This window comes from Lissotriton vulgaris, chromosome 5 (assembly GCF_964263255.1).
Source record: "Lissotriton vulgaris chromosome 5, aLisVul1.2, whole genome shotgun sequence".
In the NCBI taxonomy this organism is placed as follows: Eukaryota; Metazoa; Chordata; class Amphibia; order Caudata; family Salamandridae; genus Lissotriton; species Lissotriton vulgaris.
The window spans coordinates 134302036-134316644 of record NC_141693.1 but is presented as its reverse complement, the minus strand read 5'-3'; the positions used below and the strand labels follow the sequence as shown (position 1 = coordinate 134316644).

At 45.8% G+C, this 14609-nt stretch overlaps 1 protein-coding gene across 2 annotated transcripts in view; it reads left to right on the top strand.

Annotated features, from left to right (window-relative positions):
• The first annotated feature begins 1476 nt into the window (after positions 1–1476).
• WDR5 (WD repeat domain 5) overlaps positions 1477–14609 on the top strand; it is a 140063-nt gene continuing 126930 nt past the window's right edge. Inside the window, exons 1-2 of one of the 2 annotated variants that reach the window (XM_086921057.1) lie at positions 1477–1652; positions 2927–3119. The gene's annotated coding sequence lies outside the window, so the exon portion shown is untranslated. Of the gene's footprint in view, positions 1667–2926; positions 3120–14609 lie in introns of both variants that reach the window. The other variant, XM_086921058.1, reaches the window with a different exon arrangement.

The following is a 14609-nucleotide window of genomic DNA, read 5'->3' as shown; positions in this document are numbered from 1 at the left end:
AGGAAGATGTGTTGTATATTGATTCTTCTTGTAATATGGCTGACAGTAGTTTTTAGCCCTTCCTTAGTGTTCTTACCTCCTTAGTCTCCCAGAATACCTGTGAGTGTTCTAACTTGTACCAGAGTGTTCTATCAGTATCAGTTGATGGTCTGGTCAGCTGGCGAGGTTTTGTACTCAGCTGTGTCCTACAATAAATCTACATGTAATCAACTAGAAGTATCCTGTCATCTATCTACATTTTATTTACAACAGAGAGATCGGACTAAAACAAAGGAGGGATGTAGAGAGCCACTCGGGCTCTCCTCTACAATGTATCGCAAACACACGCATCCCTACACCTCTCGGGGCGGGCTCGCTCCGGGGGTATAACTAAACCGGCGGGAGATCGCTCGAGGTCTTCCTGCCAAGGGAGTAATTACGGTGTCCTGTGTCTCTTTCATGTCAGCCTTCCAGGGTCAAGTCGGGCCTATTATTATTATTATTATGTTTCTTATATAGCGCCTGAATCGGCCCCCGAAGGGGTATCTCCGCGCTTGCCTTGGGAACCCGTCCTGGCTTTTTCCCTGGGAGATAGCCCCTACAGGGCATCCCCAAGGTGAAAGCCAGGCATCCCGCCGCGGGGGGCCGTTGTGGAGATTAAGCAAGCTTAATGCCCAGAGTTGCAAAGTGTGAACCCATGATTAGGTCAGGCACCGAAGCGAGAATTATCGAGTCCATGGACATTTGAGCTCAAGACCCTGCCGCGTCGGGAATTGAACCCTGGTCCCGGGTCTGACCTCTGCTTCAGTCTGACCGCCGCACCACACGGAGCTCTAGCTGTGAGACCACATCATCTCCACCCTTTTACCCATATCTGGCCTAAAGCGCACCCACCTCACCACTCCCCCTTCCAATCACAGAATACTGTACCACCTGCTCTCCATTGCTATGAATATGGGTGAAGACCTCTACCTCCTTGGAAAAGCTATCAAGGACTTCACTTCACCTTTGATGTACGTGTACAATTTTAAATTGATATGTTATAACTCTATTGTGAAGCTCGCTATTAAATAACAAAAATCAATAGAACACTCACCCGCGTGGCGTCATCGTACCGATTGCCTCGGTCCGACAGCCATGGCAACGGTGCGCTGCCGTGACGCACTGACGGCGCTTAGCTGCATCACTGCTCGGCGCGCGCAGAACAACACTGTGCTCCTTTAGAATGGCAATCCTTTTACAAATCGGCCCCGCCTCCCGAGAGCGGGTGGGCTGAACCACGTGTGTGCGGGGGGGCGCTCGGTACTGAATAACTAATCTGTTCTGGGTTGTAAACTGCTGGTCCGAAATATAGCTAACCGTCCGTATGGCAGACGTAAAGCCAGCTGGAAGACAACGGTGACTAGCACGAGAGGCAAACGCAGTCTGTCTTCTTTCAAACCCAGCTACGCAGCGGCCTCCCTGTCACTTTCCCCTGATCAGAGCCACGCGGCCTCTACCTACGTCAAGCGACGTCATCTCCTGCTGCCCTCGGTCTTGTCTGCACTCGTTGCTGGTCGGGTCTCAGACATCCCCTCCCGCTTCATGGCCCGCCTCGCCGCGAGCCACCGCCGCGAGTGTTCCCGTGCGCGCAGGCCGAACACCGCCCAGCCATAGGCGCTTCACAACCCCCTGTGAGTGCTTCTCTGTACGTTTGCCGACATGCGCCGCTCTCCTCACCCGTTCCGCCCTGTAGCCTTCACGTCAGGCCTGCGCCAGTGCAGCTTAGGGTGAAATTGACCGGCCGGGAAAAGCTGCCTCGCAGAGATAGAATGCACCCAAGTTATGGGGTTGGGCCCACCGAATTGCCATACTGCGTTCCGTACCCTCCACTATTGGAGAATGTGGCTTGACTGTTTTCACAAGCGCCCCCGGTTGATGCCTGCCAGGGTCCTGGCGGATGCTTCCTAAACGAAGGGTCTTAATGCACCTGTTATTTCAACGTTTGTCCTCTTAAAAGCAATATTTAAAAACATCCAGGGTGGTATTTAAACGTGTTTTGATCTTACCAATGTATTTTGTTCCAACAATAGAGCTCTCTTATGAGGCAACACTTACATGCACACAATGTGCCGTTACGAATTGAATGAGTGCTTAAGCTCTGATTAGCACGTGTTGCATGGCCCTCCACTGTGATTCAGTGAGTGAGAGTTGCTACCGGTGCTGTGTGCATGATCTCTTGCAAAACACGGTGATCTCAGTGACCGAGGCAAGGTGGTCTCCGACTCGTGCTCTCAACTTTTGTCCCTAATTAGAATGTTGACGCTTGTTTCCTTCATAAACACAAGGGTTCTGGACTACGGGGAGTGAACATTTAGGGCACTAGTAGTGTTTCTAAATTACCACTTAAAAAACATTCGTATACTATATTGGGTAAGAGCACCTTTACACAAACCAGGTCGCCGATTTAGATTATTTACTGTTCTGACTCCAGTCCTGGACTGTTTTGGGGTGAGATGAAATTACTCAAATATTGTCAAAAGGTGGTGTAACTTTGTAATATCGGACCAGTTAATACAGTTACTACCCTGTGGACAAAGTTGACGGTAATATAACAACTAGAAGGGAGATCTGAATGCAACACAGGCATATCTAGTCCAAAGGCTGCGTTAGAGCGTCCGGTCAATGTCTAGGACCCCTTTTGTTTTTACAACATTGGAAAATTAAGTTGACTGATATTACTGAATATCTAATTTTGAACTCGAGAGCTCTACACGCAGGTATTGTGAATTATCCTCTCGTTAGAGCTGCTTAAAAGAGAGAACACGTCGTGGTGATCTGTAGCGCTTCAGAGTATTTGCATCAAGGAAATTGAGATAACCCTAAATGTAAGCGCCTTTCTGATTAATACTGGACGGCATAACTCCTAATACTTTGTCAAACCAATATCATTATTGCTTTCCGACAGGTGTAGGCCGCCAGGCAAAGACGGGAGAGCAATTGCACGCTGCCACTACTAATTTGACCTACAGTACCCCCGAAAGAAATCAGCAGCATTAGAGGTGACCGACAGTGCCAGTACAACTTCCCCAACTGAGAGTGGTACCAAACTGCAGCCCCTGCCTTTTGATACTGTTCCTGCGACACACGGCCCATTTCCGGTAAGTACAGATCTATATATGCTGAGTGGGTTCGATCTATCCAAACCCAGTAAATTGTGTGTTCTTCAGAGTCCCATGGCTATGGAAAGAGTGTACTTTGCATACTGTACAGTAGTTACAGTCAATTTGTTGATTGGATTTGTTGATTGGAGAGTTGATCTGCAATAGACATGGTGAGTGCTAACAATGTAGTTGTCAGTTGTATCCCTTCCCCATCCCTGCTTTCTCACAGCTGCTCTCCAGGCAAATAGCTATTTATTGTGCAGCTTAAGTCTTAATTGCTGCCAAATGTTCTTAATAAGTTGAGCATGTGCCGCAGGTTTGTATTATTTCTGCTTGGTCCTCTCGGTCTTCCACCTTCTGATGTCCTTTGAAGTTGGCACCTTTTTAAAGTGGTAAATAATGATGGCTGCAATTTAATCCAAGTGTCTATTTCTTGCTTTGTACGCTGTATTCGTGTATTTAGATAACATAAGTGTTGTTTTCACTTTTTTGATCTGCTACCAGCTAAATCTAGTTTCTCTGTGCTTACTGCTTTAAGTAATTGGACACCCATTGATCGATTTAACGAAGAATAGCTAAAAAAAATGAAGTCACCAAGATGTCACGCCTTAAAAATGTTTATATACTGTAAGGGTGTGTGTGTGGTACATGATTCTCTGTATTTTCAGGCCACCAGTTTGCCATTTATAACTATCGTTAACTACAGAAGCTTTAACTCGTTATACAGAGCACAAGTTAACATATCTGTACTATATAATCAGTGGAGTACATTATTGAATATTAGAGCAAACATTAGAGTGCGAGATCTATTGTAACTCTGGTAGCGTGGCATACTGCTCTTAATGGACAGTCTTTTACACCGTTTACCCCCAGATGTTGATTCATACTGCTGTTGGTTTTGCAAATGGCTTTTGTTGTTGTTGTTGTTTGATCTGAGTTTCTCTTATCTGACAGATGACAGCTTTGACTTAATCATCAAAATTACTTTATTTGGTATGCAGCAATACCATAAAAGTGCTACAAAGTTAAAAAATCACAATATTTAGGGCCTAATACAACAATAAGCTATACAATCAATACGAAAATATTAACAATTATCTATAAGATTCATCTAAGTCATAAAGATAAAAAAACCTTACTAAACATTAGGAGATCTAGGATTCCTGAGCAGGTTACATTTAAGATATGTCAGGATTAAGACAGAAAAGAGTGCGAGTGGGGCAAGATGGGAGGTGAAACCCCTCCAGCATAATTCATTATTTAAAACACCATAAATACTAGTGCATGGGATTAACATCAAGTGCCATCATCCTGCGTCTTTTGTGTTTCTGAGTCTTGCGGCCATCCTTAAAAAAATTAACAGTACAAAAGAGTGTTGAGGCCTCTACGGATAGTTTTAAAAACACGGCCACCTTTGCCTGTTTAAACCCAGCATTTTTTTAAATGCATTTTAAAAATACTGGGGTAAGCGTAGTAGGGGCACAACAGAACAAAGTGGAGTGTGTCCTGTGAAGACTTGGTCGCAGCTGCAGGGACCCCTCAACTCAATAGATGTTATGTACCCGGAAGGATCCCCCAGTGTGTGGTGAAGTAAGTTCAACCTAAATCTAGACATTAAAAATCTGTCCTGTGAGTTATAAAAATAGTTCCATACCTATGCTGGATTTGGCTAAAAGGTGGGCTCTCACCGAGGGTTTAACAAACTCCCTGTCTTACCTGGTGGAGGCCATTTTCTGTAGGAATTCTGACTTGATGAGGGCCTTGTTCCGAGCGAACCGTTTTGTCAGGTAATTAAAATAATCAGCTTGGCCCAAGCCTGACGGGGTCTTCCTCACATATTTAAGCTGGGGAATGTTCCGCCCATTCTCCCGGGCGATGCAGTCCATTATTATGTGCTGGCTTAAAGCCGCTTCCGGGTTAGTCCATATTTTAAGCCAACAAGTCAGAGGTTTCAGTTGGATCCTGTCTCTAATGTAAGTGAGGCCCAATTCTTCATGAATTAAATGGGAGGGTGTACTCTGGCGGACTCTGAGTAACCACCGCAGGATTTTGTTTTCTTCAGTTTGGATCCTCAGGGGGTCAATGAAGCCCCAGACCTTGCTACCATATGATGTTTTGGCAATACAGATGTCATTTTCTTTGTGTTTATTGGCATTTAAAAAAAAATAACTTATAAAGTCATCAACATTTAGCGAACTCTAACATGGCTCTACAGCATCCACCTCCAGTGTCAAATACAGTACATTAGGCTTCCGAAATAATACATATTGAAAGTAAATGTTTCTTTGATCAAGTTAATACATGGAATTAGTCATTCTGGTACGTTTTCAGAAATTCCACTAAATATGTCCAATAATCCTTAGGTCTAGAGCGGGCCGGCAATTCCTCTTCATATGTTAGTAACGTATCTTTACAGTATGTCAAGTCCAGAATCCATTTTTGGTAGTTGGTGTCTTATTTTCATTCCATCCCATGGACACTCTACGTTTTGCCAAAAGTAGTGCTATTACACAGTATTTACGCTTAAGGGCTTTCACTTGGGGTAGTAGACCTAGTAGACGCGTGCGCACCATGCAGTCAATACTAACCTCAACCATTTTGCTCAGTAATGTGGTGACCCTTAACCAGTAGTCCGCTATCTTTGGGCAACTCCATGCTAAATGTATAAAATCGGCGTCATTCGCTCGACACCTCTTACATTTGGAGTCAGCACTGAGTCCGTATCTATGGAGTTTGGCTGGTGTGTAATAAACCTGGTAGAGGTACTTGTAATGTATGATTTGCAGGTTGCCGTTAGGTGTGAGTAGCCCCGTAAGGGAACACGCTGTGGCACATTCCTCCGGTGTCAATGGAACCTCCATTGTGGCATTCCACTTATCTAGCATGCGCTGTGTGTTGTCAGCGATATCAGTCTGCAATGTGCTGTATAATTTGGACACCATATGATTCGCCGTGGGGGTAGTGAGAATTAGTTGTAGAGGTGCCAGTGGTAGCGGTTCTGCAGGGTAGGACGGGTATAATTTCTGTATCGCTTTCTGCAGCCTATGGTATGTGAAGTGGAATAGTGGGGTTGGGTTACTTATATACCTGAGGTGTTTGAAGGTAGTAAATTCTCCATTTTTTGTATAGATCACCCATAGTAACTATACCAACTTTGTGGAGCAGTCCCAGTCCCACCTTCTCCCGAGTGACAGACAGTTCAGGGTGATAGTGTATTGGGAGCGCCGCTGCATACAGCGGTAGCTTTTTTGCCCTTTTTCCCATTATGTACCATGCTTTGTACGTTGCATCAATAGTATTGATGTCTCTACTATGTAGGGGGGGGTAGTTTGTGGGTGATAATAGCGGACAGTGGGATAGGTTGCGCATCTCCTTCTTCGACTGCCAGATGAGTGAGAAACGGGATTTCATGATACCAGTAGAGTGCAAATTGTGCCTGTGCACATAAATAGTATAGGAAGAAATCTGGTACTCTGTATCCTCCCTGTGAGAACGGTAGTGTTAATGCACGCATTTCTATTCTGGCTTGCTTGCCAGCCCATATTAGTGTTAGCACCATGGATGTTATCCTACGAAATACCTCCATCGGTGGTTTGATCGGAATATTATTGAATAAATACAGTAGTTTGGGTAGAATTACCATTTTGACTATGGCTGTGCGGTTAGCCAGTGACAGTGGTAAGCAATTCCAACGTTTGATTTTGTCTTCTATGGCACTGATCTCCCTACCATAGTTTGTACGAATTACAGTCTCTGGGTCCCTATGAAACCATACCCCCAGGTATCTTACGTGTTCAGACCGCCACTCAAGCTGATAGTCCAGTGGGTGCGGGGTTGTGGTGTCTGTCAGTTGGATAATTGTGACTTTGCCCAATTAATCGCGAGTCCTGACTGTTGACCAAATTTGATATATTCTCGTAGCAGTGGGTTTAAATTTAGGGTCGGTTCGCGGACGTATAGCATCATATTGTCTGTGTATAATGATGTGTAGCAGTTGACCAGGGAATTGTAGAGCAGAATAGTGGTGGTGTTGCCTAATTTTGCATGCTAGTGGTTCCAGTGCTAGTGCAAATAAGGGGGACAGAGGGCATCCCTGCCTCGTCCCTCGGCTGATTCGGATTGGATCAGATACATACTTATTCTCCTTAATGCGTGCTGTAGAGGCGGAATATAATAATGTTATCCATTGTATGTATATAATCGGGAATCCCATTCTGTGTAGTACCGCATATAAGTATGGCCATTCCATGGAATCGAAGGCTTTGGCTGCATCTAGTAAAACCGCCGCCGCCTTTGTGTTAGGCTCTAGATAGTGCGATACTGCAAACGGCGTTCTAGTATTGTGTGCTGTGGATCTTTCCGGGATTAAACCTGATTGGTCTGGCCGAATCAGTAATGGCATTAACGACTGTAGTCAGGTGGCAATAATTTTCGCAATTATTTTTGTATCTACATTTATAAGGGAAAGTGGCCCATAGGAGTCACAATATTCTGGGTCCTTTCTTGGCTTCAATTGGGTGATCAGCATGGCCTCACGGAGTGATGGAGGGAGTTTCTGTTTCTCATGCGCCTCATCATACATGATGTGGATAGATGTGGAGCCAACAAGTCTGCAAATGTTTTGTAAAATTCGGATGTGAAGACGTCTGGGCTCGGGGCTTTGCCATTCGGCAATGATTTGATAATAGTTGTAACCTCCTTAACCGTTACAGGTAGCGAGAGGTATTCCCTATGTGTGTTTGATAACCAAGCTTTCTCCACATCTGCCAGGTATGCCATAATGTCATCCGTATCCGGGGTGGGATGTGACGTATAGAGCGTTTCGTATGTGATCATGAATTCACGTAGTATGTTGTAAGTGTCATATCGTGGAGTATCCGTGGCATCTCTGATCATCTGCACCAATTGAGGCACTCTAGTATTGCAAATTTTGTTTCCCAGAGACCTTCCAGGTCTACCTCCCTCACCATAGGCCCTTGCAGTATGTCGTTTTGAGATGTAATTTAGTTCGTCCTTTGCAAATGTTTGATATTCCGTTAGTATTGTTTTGATTTCCCTCAGTATCTCTGAGTTCTGATTGTGTGTATACTCCCTTTCTAGGTCCCGCAATTTATCCTCCCGCACCGCTAGTTGCCTCATTATGTCTTTGAGTATGCCAGCCGTGGTGTTAATGTAGACCCCCCCTTATTGTTGCTTTGAATGCTTCCCATAATATACTCTGGTCTTCCATCGTGGGAGCGTTAAGTTGGAAATATTCGATAATTGCATTGTGTATAGTTTCGGTGTATACCGTTTATAGTAGGGCGGCTGAATTAAACCTCCAGCTAAAGGGGGGGGGGAGGGGGCGTAATGTGGTATGGTGAGCGAGAGAAAAACTGGGTTGTGATCAGATCCCGTCCTAGGCAGGTGTCTAACATCAGTTGTCCACAACGATATGTCCTCTGTGCCTAGCCAGTAATAAATACGGGACCAGCTATTATATGCAGCCGTTATGAGTGGCTTCTGCACTGGCTATGTTTCGTACTCTCCATAAGTCAGTGAGGTGGATATCTATCATGATGTCTTGTAGTGTAAGCAAAGCTCGTTTGTGTGGTTCAAATGTGTTCCCTGATCTGTCCAACCCATCCTGCAATGCAATATTAAAATCTCCTCCCCATAAAATTTGCACGTCTCGTAGTTCTGACAGTACTCGCCAGATTTCTCTAAGTCTGGGTCATCTATATTCGGGCCGTAAATATTGACCAGTGCTATGTTCTGTCCTCGTATATTTCCCAGCACTACTACATAGCGGCCTGCTTCATCTTTAAGAACTTTGGTGACATTGTAATTTAGTCTTTACGTATCAAAGTGAGGACCCCTCTAGAATATGTGGAGTAATTAGAACTATTGATCGATTCTGCCCACCTACGACCAATGGTGTGGTGCATGTGTGGGGCAAGGTGCGTTTCCTGTAGTAAAGCGATGTCGACTTTCAGTCTTCAGTCTATCTAAATAAGCAAAGATTTGGAGAATCTTCTTTAGATTATTCAACCCTCGAACATTCCAAGGTAAGAAATTTATATGCTTAGATGCTCACCGGTCAGCGAATCTGCAGTATTTCCTATATCATACCAGCATATGACAAACAGTTGATATGTACATATTCTTTTGATCATTTTGGCGTTGAAGTCATAATGTTACAACCTTCAATAGGGTACTGAAGTTCTGCGATGCTTCTCGAGCCTAAGTTGGTGATACAAAACCCAACAACCCTCCCCCCACCCACTCTGGCACTACAATTATGCCAAAGACATACCCTTAACAGAGCAACTTTAGAGATAAACGTTTTGCAGGGAGCACCCATATGGGGGTTCCGCCCAGTGCACATGGCTCCATCCAAAAGAACATGGATGTGACCAGGAATACATGTTATACGAATAAAACGTTTCCAGTAAGTTTTGGTACAGAAAAACAGACTTGAGGAACGCCCAATGCATCAATATTGCCATTCTGAATTGCTCGCCAGTATCACATTGCTAGTACAAATAATATGCATGATAATCATATGCAAGTATGATCTCTAGTATCAGGACAACAGAGAAACCGTTTGGCGTCCTAGTTCAGGGTTTGTGCACCATGTGTTCAATTCACCGTTACAACTAGTATTGTCATTATAGCTGCATTCTGAAATAGTCACTGGCAGTATGTGTCTACAACAGCTATCCACAGCGCAACAGATTATTGACCTTAAAAGTGTTCCTTATGGCGTCAAGTACTTGCGTCTACACCTGTCCCTTGGTTATAACATAGTGCGTAAAGAAGCGGAGTTGCCCCCGCCACAAAATGCAACATACTATGTGTATGAGCAGCAATTAAATTTGACAACACCCATGTGGGCCACATATGTCCAGCCTGTTCGACAACAATGTGCAACCTCGTAGCACAGGCGCGGTATATCCAGACCACAAAGAGTGCTCGCAGTAAATGTCTGTTTCATACTATAGCGCCAAAGTTTTAGAAATTTGCAAACTTACCATATCAACAATGTTAATTATATATGGCTTACTAGTATTGAGTGCTTGACTAATACGTGCTGGCATGTCACGCTGATTTCAGTCTGAATCATGTTGTAGATCCGCGTGTTGCTTTTCCTTTCGTTTACGGTGCAGTTTCTTCAGGAATTCGTGTACAGCTTGTGGGGTATGGAGAATGAGAGGGCAGCTATTTTGTGATATCTTGAGTCGCGCCGGGTATAGCATAGCATACTCGATACCAAGCTCGCGCAGTTTCTGTTTCACCGGGTGGAATTCTTTCCGTGCGAGTTGCACAGTCATTGTGAAATCAGGGTAGAATTCCAACACATTCCCCTGATAGTTGATGCCGCGTTTCTCCCGAGCCAACTGTAGGATAGTGTCTCTATCTCTGTAGTTGAGGATGCGGGCAACTATTGGACGCAAAGGTGCGCCAGGTTTCGGTCTTGGCGCCAGAGATCTGTGGGCCCGTTCTACCAGCATCACAGAGGAGAAGGAGTCTGCGCCAAATATTGTGCGACAGTTCTTAAACGTATGTTTCCATTTTGCCGGTGTTTGTGGATTCTGGTGCGCCCATGATACGTACGTTATTCTGGCGCGATCTAGCTTCCAAATCCTCCGTGTTGTTGCGGAGAACTTCCAGTAGTTTCCCATTTCGGAGCATGTCTTGGCAGTAGCCTGAGATTCGTCCTCTACTGCTGAGATCCTAGTTTTGGCCTCCACCAGGCGCTCACCATGTTTATCCAACTTGGCCGCCATATTATCCACTCTCTGCGTTAGGGTGTCTAGTTTACCGTTCATGTCCTGGAGACTTTGTTGAATAGCATGTAGAACTTTTTTCATACCTCTGTTTGTAGGCTCTTTGGAATCCTGTTCAATATCTGAGTGCACTGTGGCGCCTGCACTGCCTTTCCCTTGTTTTTTAGCCTCTAATTGGAGCTTAGTTTGTTGCTTTTCTGGTTTCCCCATGGCGCTGTTGGGTGATTGATATAGATGCCGATCCGTACCTCGTCGTGCCATAACGGGTCCATCATATATTGTGGCTGGGCACTGTTTCACTGTTCCAGTGTAGCTGCAGTCCCTAATTCTGCGGAGGCGTATGTGAAAGCAGCCGCTCGACAATGGCAGTACCCGGACTCGCGCAGTTAGTCTGCCAGCAGAACACAGATCCGCTAACGCTGGTTATTGTCGGCTCCGAAGAGTACTGAACATAACATGTCTTATTTAGCAGGCATCCCAGTGGCCGTCCGCCGCATGATCCATGTCGTACATATAGATGCGATGTAGTACGCGCATGATATCGCATAGGTATGGAGCGCTTGCTGTGCTGGCAGTTTTGATCGTCATACAGTGCCCCAGTTAATCATGGCGTAGTATCTCTGGGTTTCTCCTTTACAGAAAGCCGCTGTGTAGCAATATGAATTTTAGCACATATAGCGCGGAGCAGTAGTATCGCGTCCGCCATCTTGGTGTAGTACAGAGCACATTTTCATGCAGTAGAGATTGGAAGCCAGTGTACTTGATTGCAACCAACCCGATTTTCTAGGGAGATGTGCTTTATGCTGGGGCCGCTTGGTAGTACCTTGAGTATTGCGCGCTGATATCTGCCGTCTGGAGTTAGCTGGGGAGTTTCAGCCTGCATTCTCCGTTGGGCGCCGCCATTTTGGATCTCGCGCTTCGCGCCCACGTCTGTGATTGCTGACAGTGAATTTCGTACCTTGCTGTCCAGCTATCTTTTTCGTTTCAATCCCCCTGCATGGCCCATGCGCTCCAATATCGTCTGCCTTCTGTGTATATCAAATTTTCATTCTTTAGCCGCAGTTATTCGACGTGGGATGGACCTGGTCGGCGGAGCTGTCGTATCAGGCAGCCATTCCGCTGTGCAACTTCTAGCGCCCCCAATACAGATGGCATTGTACAAATTCAGACATGCAACATGATATGAAAGTATGATTTTATTCAGGTCTTGAAAGCAAGGTTAATTTATTACTTTTCAGAATGCGGACGTGTCCCTTGACTCGTCCGCTTCCCTTAAATTCTTCCATGCCTGTTGCTGCAGTGATATTTTGCGGTGTTTTAATGCTTGTCTATTCCGCCCCCGCAAGGTGGACACCATTATCTTGTCTTTAGGGACAGTTTTTAAAGCTACCTTCAGTTCCCTCAAGGCACTAGAACATTGCCGATTAAACCACCTAGGGGTATTCTGTTCCTTTCTTGCCATTCTACGCCTAAGCAGGCCGTTAATACATTCGGCGACTCCCTCAATTGCTGTGATTAGGTCTGCCCCCTCTACTGTTGGGTCTAGGCACTTCCAAACCAGCTGGTCATTCTCCGCAAGTAACTCCCTATAAAACATTTCACAGTTAATATTAGACCATCTCAGTCTCCTTCCTTTGTCGGTGGCTGAAATTGTACCACCGATCTGCTTTCGGCATGGATGCTTAGCCAGGTCAGGATCCCGTATGGTCCAAACCAGGGGGTTATGGTCACTAAAAGCACTAGGTTCTATATTAAAACTTGTAATCCAGCACTTTAGCGTGCTCAGAACAAAAATAAAATCAATGACAGTGCCCCTTCCTTTGCCTTTAAAAGTTGGGTTAATCTGATGGTCCGCACCCGCTCAAATCAGATCCATTGTGTGTGAAGGCATTTATGCCTAGGAGCTTACTTAACTCTCTTCCCTCCCTGGTGTGTTCCATGTGCAATCCCTCTTCCACTGGACAAGAGGACCATTCCCCCTCACTACTAATCAAGTGGGGGCACAAATGGCAATTAAAATCTCCTAATAATACCAAATGAGCACTCAGAGCCCCAAGCACTTCGATTCCTGCAGCCTTTGTTCCAACTCGCCCAGACTTACTAGGGTCTGTCCGCCTGTAGTGGTGTTGTAAAAATTGATTTTCGTTTTAGGCCCTTGTTCGTGAACCGTGTCCCCTGTATGCAATCTGAGTCCCAAGCTAGGTCCTCCCAGCTCCCCTGCAGCCTCAAGTCCACATAAGTAATCAGGCCTCCCTTGGCTCGCCCTGATGGGTATTTACGCGATGAGACAAAATACAATTTTTAACCTTCCAATGCTAATGCGCCACAGTTTACCTCCCACGTTTCCTGCATACAAATAATATGAAATCTCCTTATATAGACTAACAAGTCATGATTTTTTAATTTACTGGACAGCCCTGCTACATTCCAGGAAATTATGTCAATGTTTCCCTGCCCTCCTACGAGTGGGATTTCGTGCCAGTGACTAGTGTGCATACTTGGAGGTCAGGGGGAGTGCGGGAGTTTGTCTCTAAGCCTAACCTGCTAGGGGCTCCATGACCGTTAAAGGGTGTGGGTACCTCAACCTATGGCGTAGCTATCCCTCCTTTGTCCCCCATTAGGAGACACTCCCTGCCGAGCACCCCGTGCCCTGGTAATGGCCCCCGATCAGTCAGTCTAATTCGCTTAGAGCAGAAACACTGTGGATTGGCGCGTATCGATTGACGAGGCTAACCGACCCTCCCAATTTGGCCTGGGTGGATATGGCCTCGGGTCTTCACCATTATTTGAATGCATCAGGTCCCTGTAAAAGAAACTGAGTGGAAGCATTCTAATACTTGTGCCACCCTCCTCCTGGTAAATCCCCTTCCGTTGGTTGGCAAGAAGTTCTTCTGCCAACTCTGGGTACCTAAGATTTAAGATCACGCAATCTCCCGGGAAACCCTTCCTGCTGTTTCCGATCCAGGATACCCTTCTTGCCATGAGGACATGTCTGTGATTCGTAATGTTGCAACCTACATTATTAACCAACTAGTGGACTGCCTTGTTAATCAGGGAGCGCGCGGTTTCTTCCCTCTCGTCGCTACATGCCGGAATCCCTGTCAGAACCACAATAAAGGGGCTTAAAGCCGGTGGGAGATCAAGTACAGGGAGACCTGCGTAATCTGCTATTAATAATCCTGTTTCATTAGGTATAGCGGGGCTACCATCAGGGGTTCTGGTTGCTATAGAGGTGTTGGGTCTATGCTCTAACCTCTCCTCCCTTGTCTGCCCATTTTCTTCCCTGGTGCTTGATGGTCCTGTGGCCTTGATTCCCTCTATTGGACCCTTCTTGGCCACCTCCTTCCTACCAGTGGGCAGGTCGTGCTCCTTAATGGCCTCCCATAAGCTTTCTTTCATGTGGGCTGCCTTGGTATGTGTGCTGATCTCGGCGTCTCCTGCCCGATTAGGCCCTAACCCCCTCTTCAATGAGGATGGAATACTGCCTTGTGCGAGTAGCCGGGAAAGTTGCCCCTCGATCACATTCAGTCTCTCATACAGGGGCCCAAGCTGAGTGGTTAACATTACTTCTAGCTTGGACCATGGTTCTCTATCCCTTCCCTGATTCGTCTTTATCTCCCTACAGTTTTGACACTAGGGAGAGATTGTAGGCTCCCCTGCTTCACTAACCCCCTTCACTTTATCTGCACCCCTCTGTCTAGATTTTTTTCGGTATGTG